The sequence below is a fragment of the Protopterus annectens genome, chromosome 7.part1, assembly GCF_019279795.1.
Source record: "Protopterus annectens isolate FY-2018-M chromosome 7.part1, PAN1.0, whole genome shotgun sequence".
In the NCBI taxonomy this organism is placed as follows: domain Eukaryota; kingdom Metazoa; phylum Chordata; order Ceratodontiformes; family Protopteridae; genus Protopterus; species Protopterus annectens.
In genome coordinates this window covers 483,278,197-483,297,826 of record NC_056740.1, presented here as the reverse complement: position 1 = coordinate 483,297,826, position 19,630 = coordinate 483,278,197, and the positions used below count along the sequence as shown (strand labels likewise).

General features: G+C 38.9%; 1 protein-coding gene across 1 annotated transcript in view; it reads right to left on the bottom strand.

Annotated features, from left to right (window-relative positions):
* MST1R (macrophage stimulating 1 receptor) overlaps nt 1-15,995 on the bottom strand; it is a 1,081,737-nt gene extending 1,065,742 nt beyond the window's left edge. Inside the window, exon 1 of the mRNA XM_044078935.1 lies at nt 15,643-15,995. The gene's annotated coding sequence lies outside the window, so the exon portion shown is untranslated. The remainder of the gene's footprint in view (nt 1-15,642) is intronic.
* Between the last annotated feature and the right edge of the window lie 3,635 nt (nt 15,996-19,630).

The following is a 19,630-nucleotide window of genomic DNA, read 5'->3' as shown; positions in this document are numbered from 1 at the left end:
GGAACAATGTCAGAAGATAAAAAAATGATGTCATTAAAATCACTGAGAAATTCAAAATAACTGAGGAACATATATTAGGATAATTTATCTCCCTACTGGATCACATTACTATAGCCACACAGAGTATCCCAGGTACCCAAGTATTAATATTACCATCTCTTACTTCATTGGACCTTAAATAAGAATATGAATAACAGCAAAATGCTAGTAATAAAAACATACTAAACATTTAAAAAATTACTTGATATTCTACATGTTCTGCCATATTCTACATTTAAAAGTCTGATTTTAACTACTCTATAAAAAGAACTCAGGTTGAAGGACATTGCTATTAACTTATTTATTTCATAAAGTGATTCTGTCTTATTTATAACTAACTTAACATTCCTGCCTCAATTATTGTAAAATGTTGTAGTGCGTATAAAGGATAATATCCATTTGTACCTGAATTGGTCCCTTGATTTTAATTTGGCCTTTACCTACTTATTTATCCATGGACAAGTTTTACCTTTAGCTCTTAGCTTAATAACAGAGAAGACAATTTCAGTGATGGGAAAAGGAAAGAGCTGAGCAACGTGTGGGAAACAGCTTGATTCAGGAAAGACCAACTGATACTTTGAATCCGGAAAAGCTCAGCACACCCCACATCATTTGTACATTTAAAATAAGGTTAGATGCTTACTGTGAGTTTGGACATTTTGCTTTTATGAATCCTTGTATAACTGTAGGTTAACTACCCAATATGCAAAATGTAAAGTTGTGTACAAAATGAGTAAAGAAGATATGTAACAGAGGGAAATATTAGCAAAAGATGTGCTCAACATATAAATGTGCACTCAAAACACTATTAAATTGTAAGGATGGAGCCTACTTCATCTTACTGAAATTTAATGCGCTTCCTACAAACTAACTCAATCTTAGCATCACCTAATAAACCATTGTGGCACATTAAACTAATCTAATTCTTAAGACAAATACCGCTTCACCCCTGAACCCACAAAATTGGGGGTCTACCCCACATCGTCAATCTATAAACATACTGAGACTGAACTGACTTAGTGAAAATGAGTACATGTATTTCTGTTTCTTCAAAGTATGTGCAATCTTGCATGTAATGTTTATGCACTTTGGATGTGAGTACAATGCTTTCCAACTGTGTTTTCACACATATATACAGTTGTTCAGCTGGAGCAGTAGGACAGCTTGGTTATTTGTTTAGAATCAGAAAGTTCAGCATTAATCAGATCAAAATAAACCCTAAAGACATATCACGAGGCACCACACCCTAAGAATGTAGTATATAAATCACTTTCTCCTAACCAACCTCACTGCTTCCAATTTATTTAGAATATCTCACAAGACAGATGCTGAGGGTGGGAATAACTTGAGTATTTTTTATTACATTTACATCTGTTTTATTACATGGCATGCTAAGTACTATACACCTCACTAAGAAAAGCCAGTTGTTCATGGTAACTTTATTTCGTTCAACTTCTCCCATCTGTGCCATGTTACTATCTTGCTATATCCTTTGGCATTAATGTTATCAGAACATGTATTTCATTCCCTATATAAGGTTACTTCTTAGTCCAGAAACCTTGTGAGTCACATAAAGCAACCTCTTTCTCTAAGCAGTGCCTCTGGAGACTTTGTTAAATTTCCTCTGGTGTAACTTAGAAGACTTCCACCCCCCATGCCTTTTGTGCAGTGAAAGCTTTTAATCATGTTCCTTGTAGCCCTTCTGTCTTACAATGATTAGAATTTTACATCATAAGGGCTAGATTTTCATGGTTTAACTCTCCAAGTATTTACATAAGAAGTCTGACAACTCCATAAGAAAATATGGTATCATACACAACTGCATTTCAGTACCACACACATTTTCAGGACCCTGCCGACCTCAGTGACTGGAGCTAACACAGTTCAAAATAACTAACTGTGCCATCAGTTGTGATACTGTGATGTCCCATCTCTGTATCCCCCATATATTTAAGTTATGTGTACATGTCCACCACCTGCATACTGCTCTGTGTCCCCACATTTTTAAGTTATGCGTATGTCCACCATTTGTATACTGCTGACTTTTTAAGGTTGAAGATTTCTTATGCCCCATTTAAGGTTCCCTTCTTTAATGCACTGTAAAACTGCCAATAACGTCAACAATTGGCTAAGCTTCTGGTGTCATTCTAAGGGGACCCAGTATCTGTCTGCTTGGGATGACATGGTCGACAGACCACGATGCTTTGCCACAGATGGCCTGAACCTGTCACCCCTGGGATTCTGGATACCGGCTAAGGTTCTTGTTGCCCCTATAGTGGCTTTTTTAGGCAAGGTTCAAATAACAAATTCACCACCGTAACAGGAACAGGCAAGCAAAAACTGAGGGTAATGCTACTCAAAGCTAGAAGTCTAAATCTCAAAATGCACTCACTTGAGGCACTCCTTAAAATGGAGAACATCGATATCTGTGCAGTGACTGAGACCGGCTTCAAGGCTCCAGAGAGTACCCCTGCACTACCAGGCTATAACTCATACCACACTTTTCAGCCATGTAACCTGGACCGAAACACCAAAGGCGGAGGTGTGTCCATATTCATTCAGGATATCCACACCTCCAGGCTAGTTGCTCAGCATAATGCATCCGAGGTTATCCAAGTGCAACTAACTCTGGGCAAAACTGCAATCCAAATTGTAGCTTGCTACAGATCCCCCACTATGCCCCAGGATTCCCACTCCTCTTTTCTTGATATACTGGGAAATATTAGGGTTCAACCAAACACCCTAATAATGGGTGACTTCAACTACCCCACCATTAACTGGGAAAACTACTCATGTACCAACAACTTAGCACAACGCTTTCTGGAATTCATAAACTCCGATGGCCTGGATCAACTTATCCACACCCCCACCAGGGGCAACAATATCCTAGACCTAGTCATTACCAACATGAGTGATCGGTGTTCCACACCTGAAGTCAACTCCTCGTTGGTTCGATCTGACCATAAGCTAATCACCCTTGATATCCACATCCCGCTCCCACCCCCCATTAAGGAAACAACGGTAAAAAATTTCTCCAAACCCCACTTCCTGCTTCTTAAGACAGAAGTGGTGAACTTCATGACACCCATGCAGATGGACAATACAGTTACAACTGCTGAATCCTACACATATGCACTCTATAAGCACTTACACAAGTGCATGGAATGTGCTATCTCAAACAGAACCAAGACGCTATCCTCCAAAAAAAGGAAGCCAATCTGGTGGTCCCCTGCCATAAACAAACTGTACAACAGAAGGAAGAAACTGTTGCAAAAGAGAGAAAAATCCCATGAGTGGAGGAGCTCCCTGGTCACTCTCAGTAAGAAGCTGAGATCCCTTATAAGATCCTCCAAGGCTAGCTACAAAAACAAAATCGCCACTAATTCTAAGGACAACCACAAAGCATTCTATAGCTATGTCAGGAATCTCAATGGCAACACCCAGATCTGCTCTGAGTTACAGCACAACAGCACGAAAATTACAGAACCAACTGATATTGCCAACATCCTGGCAGATAGGTAGATAGGTTCAGTGCTAACTTTAACCCCCCCCAAAGGGCCCATATCTATACAGGAAGAATGCAGAGTCCCTGTATTCACAACTACACAGGTAAAAGCTGCACTCTCTAAAGCCAAACTCACAGCATCCATGGGACCGGACAACATCCCAGGCTGCGTTTTACAAGAACTTCAGAATGAACTGGCTCCCCACTTAAGCACCATGTTCAATAATAGCCTTGCATCAGGCTTTGTGTCCACTGAATGGCGCACAGCAACAGTTATCCCACTCCACAAAGGGGGAGCCACCACTGATCCCGGGAACTATCGACCTATTAGCCTGATGAGCTAGGCCATGGAACATATCATCATGGAACTCATAAACAAAGACATTGGTAACCTCCAAACTCTGGATCCCAAACAGTTCGGGTTTGTGAAAGGCAGATCATGCCTCCTGAACCTGATCGACTTCTTTGAGGCAGTCATCAAAGCCGTAGATGAAGGTAAGGTGGTTCACACAGCCTATCATGACCTCGCCAAGGCTTTCAACACCATCCCCATTCTGGAATTATAGCTAAACTCACTAAACTAGGTATAAATCCCTATGTCACAACATGGGTTGCCAACTGGCTCACTGACAGAACCCACACTGTAAAAGTTGCAGACTCCAAATCTGACCTCAAAGCAGTGACAAGTGGAGTACCACAGGGTACCTTCCTGGGACCTCTCCTGTTTGGTATCTACTTCCCTGAAGTACAGGCTAACACAGAAGGCCTCTGGCTAATGAAGTTTGCAGATGACTGCAAACTAGGAGCCATAGTCAAATCCCCAAATGATGTGGACATCCTACAGAAGGGTCTCGCTGAGACAGATGCCTGGTGTCAGAGCCATGGCCTCAAGCTCAATGCCAAAAAGTGCAGTGTCATCCACTTTGGTAAAAACTTTGTACCTATGAACTACCACATAGGCAGCAATCTACTTAACACCAAATGTGTGATAAGAGACCTTGGGACCCAGGTGGACAGTAGTCTCTCCTTTGATAGTCACATTGCCACAGTAGTAAGGAAGTCCTTCTACATGGCACACCTTATCATAAAAGGGTTCTCATCCAGGAAAAAAGAGGTCATTGTTCCCCTATACTCGACACTCATTAGACCCATTACAGAGTACAATGCCCCCTTTTGGAATGTAAACAAAACATAAGAATCAATAATGACAAAACAACCCATTTCAAAACATTTTTACCATAAAAGGCCACTCAAACTTTTGTCATTTCAATCCATCAGTATCAGTCAATTTGCACAATCTCTGCAAAAGTATAAGTCATCTGAATAATTCCACATTAAAAAGATCTGTAACTAATGAATAGATTGCTGCTAGCAAACAACTTTATATTTCAGTGTTTCATCTGCAAATTCAATGCTTGCTGCCCTTGAAGAATAAATGTTATATTAAAAAAATGGTAAACTGGTAATATTGCAAATGGGAAAAGATGTGAAAAGACAACAAGTTCATAGCTACTAAGCATCTCATCCAAAGGAGGACATAATCAGGACCGCAGCCTCTTCACCCCACTCCCTTTAGTACAACATAGTTTCAATTATCCATCCACATATGTAGGAGTAGAACCCACAACCTTCTGCAGCAAAAGCAAGTATGTTACCTGTTGTGCTACTAACGACGCTTTTAAGGTCTATATCACAATAGTGATACCATTTGCTAAACAAAACAGCTGCACATTGTAAACAGACTTACCATGAGCATCAGTAAACTTTTCTTCCCTTGAAGCTCACAATTCTTTGAAAATGCACTGAAGTTCACAATTCCCTGACAATGCACTGAAACTCATACTTTTAGCAGCTTGGTAGCTGGTGTAGAGGATTCAGACTCTTGTCTCCTGTAACTAAGGTACAGTGTTTGAGCCTCAGCAAATTAATTAACCTGCCATCCCTAACTAGGGATTACACACACACACACATCTTGCCTCTGTGGAGGTAGGGTCCAGGCAGCAGCAGGAACATCTTCTTGTATTTAAATCCCACGTGTGGAAAGGAAGAAGCAAGCACCAGGTGTGTGCAATGACAATGCATAGATGAAGAGGGCGTTCTTCTTTAAAACACCCTTAAAGAAGACATGTATTTTTTTAATTAAAAAACAAAATGCTATGACAGCCTCCCGGCCAGGGGGCCCACTCCCAGCCAGCAGGGGCCCTTCCCCAGCCAGTAGGCTCTAGGGGACTGCCTTGGTCATCTAGTGCTGGATGTGGATCTGATTACTACTGTATGTGTATGTGTATGTCTTTAAGGAAGCTAAAGCTGCTAGGATCAGTGTGTCATGTGACCCTGAGTTGATTCTCAGTAAAGCGTCGTGTTAAGGACCATGTCTAATAGATTTTACACTGTCTATATATTGTTTGTGTACGCATACTGCAACCATTGCCTACGCGAACAATGAAAGAGGCAAGGCCCCACAAAAACCACATATCTGCATTACTCATCAATATGTCATTTCCAGATTAACAAGTAACCACAATATCTTCTTACACCCTGTCTAATAAACAAAACAGTCTGCAAACTTGATCTGCATTTCGAGGAATTAATGCATGACTTGACTGATATAGCAGAGTAAAACAGTGAGAAAGTCTCAAGGGACATTAAAGGTGATTTTGCCTTAAAGAAATTATACATTCAGAATATGACTTATTTTACAGATTTACAGTTTAGAAAAACAGTCTGCAAGAAAGGATTTCCCTACAGTGAAACAGTACAGTGAAATATGAGTTTAACATTTACGTTTAGGTGTTCACTATATATCACAACAAAACTGTTCCATTTATTTAACAAGCTAACAGTTTTACAATGTTCTGTGTCATTTCTCTGTTTAAGTTAGATCATTTTATTTATTTTTATTTATTTATTTATTTGCAGTTGGTTTACCAGGATAGTCCATTAGGTCAAAAAGAACCCGTTTTCAATGGAGTCCTAGGGAGAAAAGCTCCAAAATTAAGCAATATTAGGTACTTATAAGATTACTACTAAAATTATACAAAGTAAAGATAGAACATTATTTTAATAAAAAAAACTCCATCAAAGGCAACATAATCAAGTTTATACAGCCAGAGGTGACCAAAATAAAAAAAAAATGAAAACACTAATTCATCAAAAAGGCACAAAGCAGTCTTCTCTTGTCGGAGAAACAGCCCACTACACACTCAATATAAAATGCAAAATTTCACACACCCATAACCCTAAAGTTAAACACAATCCTAAACCCAGCTCTAACCTTGGTTCCAACCTAATCCTTAAAATTAGCTCCAATTTGAACCCAAATTCTAATCCTAAAGTCATACATTCTGAAAAAGCTGTATTTGTGATGCTAAACCCACATCTCAAGCAATATAATACTCACACATAATAAATGTGAGTGACCAAAGTAACTTCACAAAATTGTTTCAAACTAAACTGCCAAAAAAGAATCTATTTCCAATCAGTATCTAATCAATAGAGTGAAAAAGGGTTCCTACAACTGGGCATGACCAGAACACCAAGACGTGGTGGGACTCATCTACGATAAGGAACGTGTTACTAATGACACAGATTAAGTTTTATACAAATCATCACTGAAGTAAAGTGTTAAAAGAAGGATTAATAACAATGCAGGTCGCTTTAGAAATGAGAGGTAAGTAAGAAAGTATAGATTTATTCACTCTCACTCCAATGGCAGCAGAAATGACAAGTCCATTTCTGAAACAGCAGATCTATGCAGCACAGGAGAGATAACACTGTCTGACAGACCAAAGGCAGTGTAAATTCTAAAAAAAAAATAAAAGTAACATAACTTTGGAAGATTTTACTTGTTACCAAATATATGAAGTATTAAATGAAGGGCTTCAAACATAACCTGCTTACATTTTAAAGCCACACTGGACGCATTATCCTAAAACATACAAAAAGAAAACAATTATCCTCTCTCTAGCTAGTAAGAATTTGAGGATAACAGTAAAAGCAGAGAACATTCAGAAGAAGGTAGCTATTAGTGGGGAACCACAAGGTACATGTTCGATACAGTCACCATGACTGTTTCTCTTTAATGCCATTAAAAGTAAAATTGCTTGAAAAAAAACCCTCTGTGGATGAAAACATAAGGCAAAAGACATAAAATTATGCAGAAAGGCTAACCAAGTATTTGACAAACATGGAAAGCTTTATTTTAACTGTATTTATTTTGATAACTAAACAGTATTTACTAAATCACAAATGACCACTTCAGACAAGACCGGAGCCAGCATAAAGTGTGATTATTTATTCATTTGGTAGCAAAGTAGGTGAATTACTTCAATGATCTTTTTCTAGTCACTATCCAGGAGTAAAGAATAAAAACATATGCATCTATAAACCAAAGAGAAAAATATTTTAAGAAAATGTAATGTGATATATACACAAATAACAGTAAAGTTTAGATTGGCTTCCACAATACAGATTAGTGTTTATAGCAAAGTAATTGTGTGTGCCAGTTCAGAGCCCCTCAGCTGTGCAGGAAATGAAATAAAGTTGTGTTGAGGCCGTAGACACCCCTAAAACAAATGAGAGACATGACAGAAAAAAAGAGAACAAAAGACAGAGAAGTGGCAATAGTAGAATAACATTTTTAGTTAGCTGTACTTAGTTGGAAGAGTAAAAGGGAGCAGCAAAGAGTAGGTAGCAGTTAAGAGTCAGGAATTTGTAGGCAACACTGCGCAGGCAGCCAGCTGAAAATGACTGAGAATGGATAACCTTTTTACACCTGTGTAGTACACAGGTACTCCTTGTAGGGCTGAGGAAAGGGATAAAAAGCAGTTTGATTATGGAAATTGTGGACAAGGCGGACACAGCAGGTAGAGGGGAAAGAGCACTCAGTACGTGGCATGTACTTACCTAGGGGAAGAGGGCATATAATACATTTTAGTGGGAGGAACACTTAGTCCATTGAAGACCACCATGGTTGGAGAAAATAAAAGAGTCATCAAGCCATAGCCACATATACCTGAAGTACAATTCAATTTCATCAGGTGTAAATAATGACGATATATCTTCATTGGAGGAAAGACATTCCCCACTCTTTTGCAACAGTACCAAATGGCATTACTTTGGACTTTTGAAAGTTAACCTCACATTACTTCTGATCTGGCTATCCCCTGCTGATCTCCAAGTCCTTGTTGAATACAAAACTGGGTTCAACTGCTGAGTAAGAGACTACAACTGAACAGGAAAGCTCACAGTATAAAGAACAGTCTGTAACTCTAGGTTTTATAAAGTTAGTATATAAATAAACATTGATGTAAAGAATGGTTTGAGAGACATACAGTCAGGGAGTTAATAAGCAAGTTGAACAGCTCAGAACCCAACATCATATATCAAAGAGCAGCACTTGTGGGAAGCTTTGCAGAGGAGAAAGAAGGGTATATCAGCATCCTGTATTTTCAGAATTAAAGGCAACTGGCAAACCATGCAATAGTGCATGCTGGGAGTTCTTGTTTGTGGAATTCACCTAGGAGCAGGTAGCGGATGTCAGAAAATCATAGCACCTGAACAAAAACACCATCGAGTTTCTCATGATCCATGTTTAAATAAAACAAGTCAGTGAGGGACTGCAGGACTGCAATAATCCTGCGACATAGCTGGATTCCACAATGCCCATCAGCAGATAACCTGCAACTGTCTATTTAGCTACCAGAGATTATTCCAGTAGTTTGGTCATATAAAATACATACACTATATATGATACAGAATGTATTACCTATACATATAAAAAGCAATTGTAAATAAACTAAAAGTTAACCATCAAACAAAATATCTTTCTACGATGACCTTCTTAGAGACAGTCACCAAGGCCCTGGATGAAAGGAAATCTGTGCATACTGCCTACCTAGACTTAGCCACGGCATTTGACACTACCCCCCACTCAGGCATCACTAACGAATTCACCCAGCCAGGTATCAACCCTTATATCATTAGATGGGTCACTAACTGGCTCACTCATAGAACTCATACAGTCAAAATAGGGGAATCCACCTCCAACAGCAAACCTGTAACCAGTGGTGTTCCACAGGGATCAGTCCTGGGTCCGCTACTGTTTGGAATCTATTTCTCTGAAGTGCAAGCTAAAACTAAAGATCTGTGGCTGACGAAGTTTGCTGGTGACTGCAAACTGGGAGCGGTCATAGAATCTCCAAATTATGTCTACATCCTACATGAGGGTCTTACACAAACAAATGGTTGCTGCCAAAGTCATGGCCTTAAACTCAACGCAAAAAATGTATTATCATTCCTTTCAGTAAAAGTGATGTTCCTGCTAACTACCACATCAATAGCAATGCCTTAAGTACTCACTCAGTGGTGAGAGACCTGGGCACACAGGTCGACAACAACCTTACCTGTGACCACCATGTCTCCACAGTGGTAAGGAGGGCATTCTGTATTGCTCATCTCATAAGAAAGGGTATTGCCTCCAGAAAAAAAGAAGTTATAACCTCCCTGTACACTTCCCTCGTCAGGCCAATAATTGAGTACAATACCCCTTTTGGTATATACCTTTCCAAGCACCTGCAGCAATTGAGAAACCACAAAGGTTCCTCACAAGGAAAATTCAACGTCTTCAGCATCTGTCCTATAGGGATTTTCTGAAATCACTGTCACTTTATTCTGTTTCATACAGAGTACTCAGAAATTATCTCTGCCTTGCATACAAGGCAATCTCTGACCCCGCTTTATTGGAAATGCTGCATATCCTAAGTCAAATGGTACACGGGTTACTGACTCCAAAGACCTTAACCTGGTATGTAACATTAATAAAACCTACTGGAGGGACAGATTTGTCTCTCAGAGGTTACCACACCTTTGGAACAGATTCTCTCTTTGTGTCAAATAGGGTACTTCTTTGGCCCTCTTTAAATGCAATCTGGATGGGTGGATGGGTGACCGTAAATTCACGCTGGGGTTCCACCTTTGTCCCTCTTGGACAGGGACAATAGGTGCTGATTGTGAAAATAAGGGCAAGAACTTGCTAGGCTTGTAAGGGCCCTAGGGCCATTAACATGGTAACTTCCTGTGATCCTATGATCCTATGATTGGGATGTCAGCTATTAACACATAAACTAGAAAATGTAAACTACCCACAGCAAACATGCCCAACAATTTCTGGACTTCATAAATGCTAATACCATTCATTCAACTATCCTGCTGGCTACCAGAATTGTTAATTTAGCTCTTGTCCTCAGAAATATTTTGTCCATTTGCATGACCTTGTAATCCCTTTCCTAGTCAAATATCACTATCTCAGTGTGACTTTTTCATTGAGTGCTTTATGGCCCCAAAATAAATCCTCTGCATCCAAGAATGACATCAAAACCAAGTATTTAAAATTTCTTGATCTTACTGACAAACACAAATTGTGTAGCTCCCCAGCAAACATTGTAACTAAGGCTGCCGCCTGCTCCCCTGAATTTTACCCCCTCCTAGACATATACAGTGAGAAATCTGTACCCATCTAACATAAGCATAATGGCAAGTTTAAAGCTAACCCATCAAACAACAACAAACTGTGCAATTAAAAGACTAAAGCTGCTGGTCATCACTAAAAGATGTCCACTTCATCATTATAAAAGGGACACTAAAAGATGCCCATTTCAGCATTATAAAAGGGACACTAAAAGATGTCTACTTCAGCATTATAAAAGGGACACTAAAAAATGTCCACTTCATCGTTATAAAAGGGACACTAAAAGATGTCCACTTCATTGTTATAAAAGGGACACTAAAAGATGTCACTTCATCATTATAAAAGGGACACTAAAAGATGTCACTTCAGCATTATAAAAGGGACACTAAAAGATTCCACTTTAGCATTATAAAAGGGACTCTGAAAGATGTCCACTTCATCATTATAAAAGGGAAACTAAAAGATGTCCACTTCATCGTTATAAAAGGGACACTAAAAGATGTCACTTCAGCATTATAAAAGGGACACTAAAAGATTCCACTTTAGCATTATAAAAGGGACTCTGAAAGATGTCCACTTCATCATTATAAAAGGGAAACTAAAAGATGTCACTTCAGCATTATAAAAGGGACACTAAAAGATTCCACTTCAGCATTATAAAAGGGACACTAAAAGATGTCCACTTCAGCATTATAAAAGGGACACTAAAAGATGTCCACTTCATCATTATAAAAGGGACTCTAAAAGATGTCCACTTCAGCATTATAAAAGGGACACCAAAAGATGTCCACTTTAGCATTATAAAAGGGACACTAAAAGATGTCCACTTCAGCATTATAAAAGGGACACTAAAAGATGTCCACTTCATCATTATAAAAGGGACACTAAAAGATGTCCACTTCAGCATTATAAAAGGGACACTAAAAGATGTCCACTTCATCATTATAAAAGGGACACTAAGAGATGTCCACTTCAGCATTATAAAAGGGACACTAAAAGATGTCCACTTCAGCATTATAAAAGGGACACTAAAAGATATCCACTTCATAGTTATAAAAGGGACACTAAAAGATTTCCACTTTATCATTATAAAAGAGACACTAAACGATGTCCACTTCATCGTTATAAAAGAGACACTAAAAAATGTCCACTTCAGCATTATAAAAGGGACACTAAAAGATGTCCATGTCATCGTTATAAAAGGGATACTAAAAGATGTCCACTTCTGCATTATAAAAGGGACACTAAAAGATGTCCACTTCGTTATAAAAGGGACACTAAAAGATGTCCACTTCAGCATCATAAAAGGGACATAGAATTGGCAAATAAATTTTTCACGTTTACAACTAAGACAATGGAAGCTGAACTGTGAACTTAGGATTGCAACTAATTCAAAAGACAATCATAAGGCCTTCATCATCTACGTATATTAGGAAGCTTACAAGTAATCGACAATTCTGTACAGTACTTACTACTAATGGTACGTTTTCCTCTAACCCCAAGGACAGTGTGAATATTCTTGAAGACAAATTCTCTTCGGCTTCAACCACCCTCCCATCTGACCCCCCCCCACCCCCCCATCATTCCCCATTCACATCTCCTCTCCTGAAATAACTTTGGACAAAGCCTCTGAGCACGTTCCAAAATTAAAAAAAAAATTACAGTTTCATGGGTCCTGACAATATCACTGAATGTCTGCTGAGAAGTATTAAGTCCCACCTGGCAAACCCCTCCAGCCTGTTACATTCCACTGGTTATACCTCCAAGGTATGTTGTCCTTATTAAAGATGGTCCCTCTACTGACCCTAGTAAGTACACACCTATTAATTTCACTAGTATTATTTGGAAAGCTATGAAGTGCATTATAGCTTAAACAAAGATATAGGTGAACAAATGTAAAATAAAAAAATAAAAAAAAATGTATGTACCTGAATACACACCAGTCTGGCATTATAATAAAATCAAATCATGCATATGCAATCTGCTTGAGTTCTTTGAAAGGGTTACACAGTCCATGAATAAAAGACAGTCCACACTGCTTACCTGGACTTTTCTATACTGGGATTACTCAGGAACTTTCCCATCTTAACATTAATCCATTCATAGTTTGCTGTACAAGTAACTGGCTATTTCACTGAATCCCTACCTTTAGAGACTAGAGTATTTACTTTAGACAGAAATATATCACCAGTGGTGTCCCAAAGTAATGTCTCCTGGATACCCTCCTCTTTAGTACACATTTCTTTGGCATGATGGTGGACATCAACAGACTGCAGCCAACCAACTTTTCTGATGATTACAAACTAGGAGTTTAAGTATCAAACCCAGTTCTGAAACTCCAATTCTCCAGCAAGGTCAAGACCAAATGAACGCTTGGTGCATTAATCATGGGCTTAGTGTCAATGCCAAGAAATGCACCATAGATTGCTCTGGTAAATCTAACATCACAACTGCATATCAAATAGACAGCATTCCACTTAAATCTGGCATAACCATCAGGGACATGTGTACATATGTGGATAACAAACTCACCTTAGTCACCACATCTCTGTCATAATTAGAAAAGTCCTCTGATCTCATATACCTTATCCTTCATGGTTTCTCTTTGAGGTCCAAAATGGTTACAGTCAGACTGTATTCCTCTCTTATCAAGCCCATCAATGAATATAATGCTCACTTTAACATGTACTTCAGCACTTCAACCATCTTCAGAGACCTCAGTGTTTCCTCGTCAAAAAGAGATCAGGTCTCCGTACCCTACCTACTCTGATCATCAGTAAGGAAATAAAATGAAATCTTTTTTTTCTTTTCAGAGAAGAAAATACATTGTATCCATGGATTTATGTTCAAAACTAATAAAACAGTAGTTCTCAAGCAATTATATATTGTATATAGACACGCACACGCACGCACACACACACACACACACACACACACACATATTTAAATACACAAATGTATATACTTATATATGTGTATATACACACACGCACACACATATATATATATGAATATACACACACACATATATATATATATATATATATATATATATATATATATATACATACACATACATATGTATAGATAGACACAAATATATGCACATGCATAGACAAATATAGACACACACACATATATTTAAATACACAAATGTATACACATACATATATATCTATACACACACACACACACACACACATACATACATATATATATATATATCTGTGTGTGTATAGATAGACACATAGACATACACACACACACACGCACATATATATATATATATATATATATATACACATGTATATATGTATAGATAGACACATATACATGCACATGCATAGGCAGATATAGACACACACACATACACACACACACACACACACACACACACACATTGATAAAGGGGTGTGCTTGAAACCACTGCGCATTCAAAATCATACCACTGCTGTTCAAAAATCATAGCAGAGGGTCAGAAAGAGCAGCACTTTCTTATTTGTCGAGTATAATGTCATCAGACAGTTGACCTCATGCAAATTATGAAAAGGGATGTGGGTATCAGCTTAGTTTAATTATTAGGACCTGTTTTACTATAGCTGTCCCCTTCCCTTAACAGGGCTGCCACCTTTTGAAATGCCCAAAGTGGGGCAATTTTTATGGAAACATGAGATTTTGTCAGACAAAACATACAAACGGCCTGTGTAAAGGACAGACATTCACTTTTTTTCCAAAATAAAAGCTTATCCTTGTAGTATTTGAGTTGCTTATGCTATTTCATATAACATCTGGGTGTTTCAGGTACAAAATAACTGTTTATCCAAATATTAGAGAAAACATGGATAATATTTCTGTTCTAAAATCTCAGGACATTTGCCGTTTTTTACTTTTTTTCCACATGACACAACTGCCCAAAACAGGGACTGTCGCTGGCAAAGAAGGTAGGTAGCAACCCTACTTCCCCTACTTATTTAATGTTTTATGCATTTTTAAGAAGATAAAACGTTATTAAAAAATAAAGAAATCCGAGAGGTATACGGTTAAATCTGGGGGACAAAAATAATAGCGCTATGCCCAAGTCATAGCTTTTGAGAGGTACCTTCTCAGCAGCTTTACAACCTTGCCTTTACTTTGTCCCAATAAGAAATAGAGCACTTGATACTCAAGCACCACATATATCAATTAGACATAAATGTACGGCCACCATGCCCCCAACCCAAATGCTTTTCACACATGGAGCCCAAAGCAATCATTTTCTGGTCTGCTCTATATACCAAAGTGCCCTGTGCTTTCAAACTGCTAGAAAAGCGTCGCAAACCCCAAAATGACCCACTATCATGCGTGCATTTCATTTCCCTTAGAAGTACAATGTGTGTTTTTTAATGGGAGCTGCAAGGAATCCCTGCACGGTGCAATAATTTCAGATTTATACTTTCAATGAAAATAACTCAAGTTTTTTTTTTTTAAATAAACAAATACGTAGAAATCTGAAACTTTAGCGACAGATATAGCAAACAAAACAAGGATTGTGTTCATTGACTGTTTCAGTACAAAGCAGCACCACACCCCGCAAAAGAGAGCCCCACGGGCCCCTTTTTAATCAGCCCTTAGCTAGTATCGATCTTTTTACCTGGTGGCATTCGGCTCCGCCTGCTGACTCTGGTATCCACCTCCTCCACTCCCAGATGTTTCACTAGTTAGGAAATAAGATTCGGGGTTCTGTACTGTGACTTGTCTGGGGGAAGCCCCCCTTCGTCTTCCTAAGAACGAGGATCGATCCTCGAAGGCTTCCCTTCTGTGGCACCCTTGACTGGCCTGGCTGTCGGAGACGCGCTGCGAACCCTCCTACACACAAGAATTCCACCCCAGGGCAGCTGCCAGACATCTACCGCCCCTCCTACACTCCGTCCCCGCATTCGGCAGAAACTTGTTCAACCAGTATTGCAAAATAAAACTCCAGTCCCAGTTCAGAATCTGCACCGCCTTCAGTGCCCACTGGGTCGCTGTTCTATTTACTTAGGAAAACTTGCCGTACTGCATCGGAATTGTTCAAAAATAATTCTGACAAGTCTGAGCAAAACACACCTCTCAGCCGCTGGGCAGGGCAAAGCTTAGCACTGCCCTGGTGGAGTCATACCTGACCACTTTAAGCAACAGACTGACTGCTGAAAGTACTCTTGTACTGTCCGAGATAAAGGCTTTGTGGACGAAAGTATGATTTAATACGAGGGAGATAACCTATTCGTTATGGGTTTGATTCCCCCAGTCTACATTTAGATGCATGGAACCAGCTGCGTATATTTTTATACATACCAAAAAAGATTGCGGAAATAAATATATGCGAGTTCTCAAAAATCGACCAGCACATAACATAATTAGTTACAGTATGGCTAGACTGAACAAATATTCTTATAATTCTAGGGGAATAGAGTGTTTTATCTGGAAAGGTCAGGCGCATATAGTTTCAGGGGGTCTATATTACATAGTCGAAATATGACAACTTCGAACGTGATATGGTGGAAACCATAAGTTCGAAGGTGTCATACTTCGCTTGGGAAAAAATAAAACCAAAGACAACATACCTGAGCGTTGTAAGCCCCCATAAAGAGCGAGGGGTGCAGGGTTGCTTGCCCTCTGCATAGAACTTTTTATTTTATTTTCACTGTTTTTTTATATATACCCAGTTGAAGTTCTGTAATTTCGGACTTATGTGTTCGTACATATCATGTTAGTCAAAGTTACAGAACTTCGACTATGTAATATAGGCCCGTTTCAGGTGTGCTGAGGGGAAGTAACCAATGTTGTGTCTTTCGGCTTTTCCCGGTTAGGGGTCGCCACAGCGGAACTCCGGTCCGCTAATGATTGACAGTAGATTTGTACGTGCGGAGTTGCCGGCCCTGACGCATAACCTTCATGCATGTCTCCACACAGAAGATGCTCTAGCTGAGAATCGAACAGGACAACGTCTTACTGTGAGGCGACAACGCTACCGCAGCACGACCACCGCAGTTTGAGGTGAAGTAATCAATATTAAATCAAAATTATCAGTGGAGTTTCCAGGACCCCCTTTTGCTTTCAAATATGTGCCTGACCACCTTGTTGCGTGTCTCCGGTAAAGCGACCTACACTGGGCTTTTGAGGCGACCGTGGGGGTGCACTACATTTCGGGAAACCCGAAGTGGGCTTGGCTCTCCAGATTACAAATTGTTTTGTGCTTGTCAAATTGAGATGGACAGCAACTGCCTCTGACTGCGCCACAATTTAATATAAAATAGCATAGTTTTAGGTAATGTTGAATTTTGTCTTTTGTTTTATTAGACAATGCTCATTAAACCTGCTCTGCTTGTGACTAAGAACACATTTATTTGTTAGTTATCCAGATAAGAGATGATATTCATTGTCCAGAAAATATACATGGGTAGAATTGTGTGACAACATATGTTTGGATACTTCACAGTGTGCAATGCATGGAGTTTAGTTTCTTGCTTGTGTTAAGAATATTCTTTTACGGTTATTGTGCCATTATGGTTAGTGTGTAATAACTGGGATTTTACTTGTTTCTGCTCAAAATAGTCCCACAATGTTGGTGTGTAGCATGTAGATGTTTTGATCTTCTTTAAAATAGTTATGGTTAGTAAGAATTTATTTTTTTTAATTTACAATAAAAATAATTGTCTGTTTAATTCTATGCTATATGCAAAATGTGTTTTTTTTCCCAGTAAACTTTACTTTTTACTGTTACAGCTGTATAACAGTTATGTGCATGAGTGTTTTTGCAGTAAGGTTTCACTTTTACTCTGCACAATTTAAATAGTTTGTGAGGGTTTTCAGTAACTGCAATAACTTTACACTATCATACCCATAATCATCTCAACTGTACAGATTTTCGCAGAATGTCCAGATTTCTACCTCATATTTGTGGTCTGTTTTTCATAAAATTGTGTTTTTTTTCTGACAAATTAGTGGTAATTCATTAAAGATTGAAGTTAAAAAATAATGACAGACATTTCTCTTCACACCGTTCAGAAAATTCATGCTAATGAACAAGCTGTTATTCCATCAACTTTCTAAGTTTGTAAGAGCACTATTTAAAATTGTCCCTATTTTGGGGCCTTTAGTCCCACTTTTATTTATGGCTTTGTCCAGATTTCTTGCTCAAAGAGGTTGAGAGGTACCTCCTTCACCAGTGATGATGTCATAGGTAGAGGGTGTGGTCAGTGTCATACTGGCCAAACCCCTGTCCCTCTTCAGCCACTTGAAAAGGTGGCAACCCAACACATACATAGGCACTTACAGAGGTACACAAACCAAGACTAAGGCATACTTCTTAACCTCTTAATGCAAGAAATCTGGACAAAGCCAAAAATAACGGGGGACAAAAGCACAAAAATAGGACTGGTTTTAACTATTGCTCTTATAAGCTTAGAAAGTTGATAGAATAAAAGGTTTTGCATCAACATGCATTTTTAAGAGTAGAAATATTGAAATACAAATATTTGTCACTATTTAGTGATTTCAGTCCTCAGTGATTTGCTAGAAAAAACAAAAAAATTATCAGGAACAGACCAACATTTTAAGGCAAAAATCTGGATATTTGAGAGGTATTGGCAAAGGGAATTTAACAAATGTGTTACTTTTATATAGCAATACTAAAATCCATTCTCTATACAAATCTAAACAAAGGTCCATCATTAAATGGGCATGTAGTTCAGTGGGAGGGAGACATTGCAGACTTAACAATATTCAGTGTATCATGTCTAGTCAAGAGCATTTATCACTCATTTAGTTTCTAGGGAAATTCATCGCAAAGATGCACAGTAACTGGAACCATCTAGGGAAGAATTCTGTACTCTGAATTCAGGATGCTGTTTTTTTTTTTATTTTTGGAAGGTAAACATTAAAAAATGACAATAAACTCAGGGACCTTTACCAGGAAACCAGGAGCAGATGAAACAGATACTCATATACATCAGTTTAAGAATCATAATGTAGAATAACTGTAGAATGAACATGGAAAGCAATTGTTCCTACATCTTGGTTTGTGCGCCTATTTACTGGATCCAGCTGTGTTCTACATGAACTACAGAGTGAACTGGCACCTCACCTGTGTGCCCTGCTTAATCACAGCCTCACCTCAGGCTTTGTCCCTACCGAATGGCGCACTGCTGCATAGGTTCATAAGTTCATAGGTAGGTACTAGGCTATCGGCCCATGGGCCTATGTAAGCCTAGCCAACAAGTTCCCTGGCTTTCACCACCCAAGAAAGTTATTTTCCTGTGCCCCTGTCAAGCAGAGCCACAGAAGTGATCCCCAGGGTGAATTTCCTATTTCCCATCCACTCATCAGGATTTTTCTTGAAGAGTGCTAATGAGGAACTCTGCTTGACATACATAGGTAGCTTGTTCCAGAGTATGGGAAGTCTCTGGGACAGGAATCTATCCCTCCAGCATGTTCCGTTTATTGTGGTGACAAGGTTTAGGTTCCTAGAGTGTGTCTCTTGGAGGGATTGGGATTTCTTTAGGTGTAGCATGTCCAACAGCTTTGGGTTTAACATAGCTTTGTATGTTAGGCAGAGATCACCTTGGAGTAGGTGATATGCTACGGAGTAAAGCTGGAGT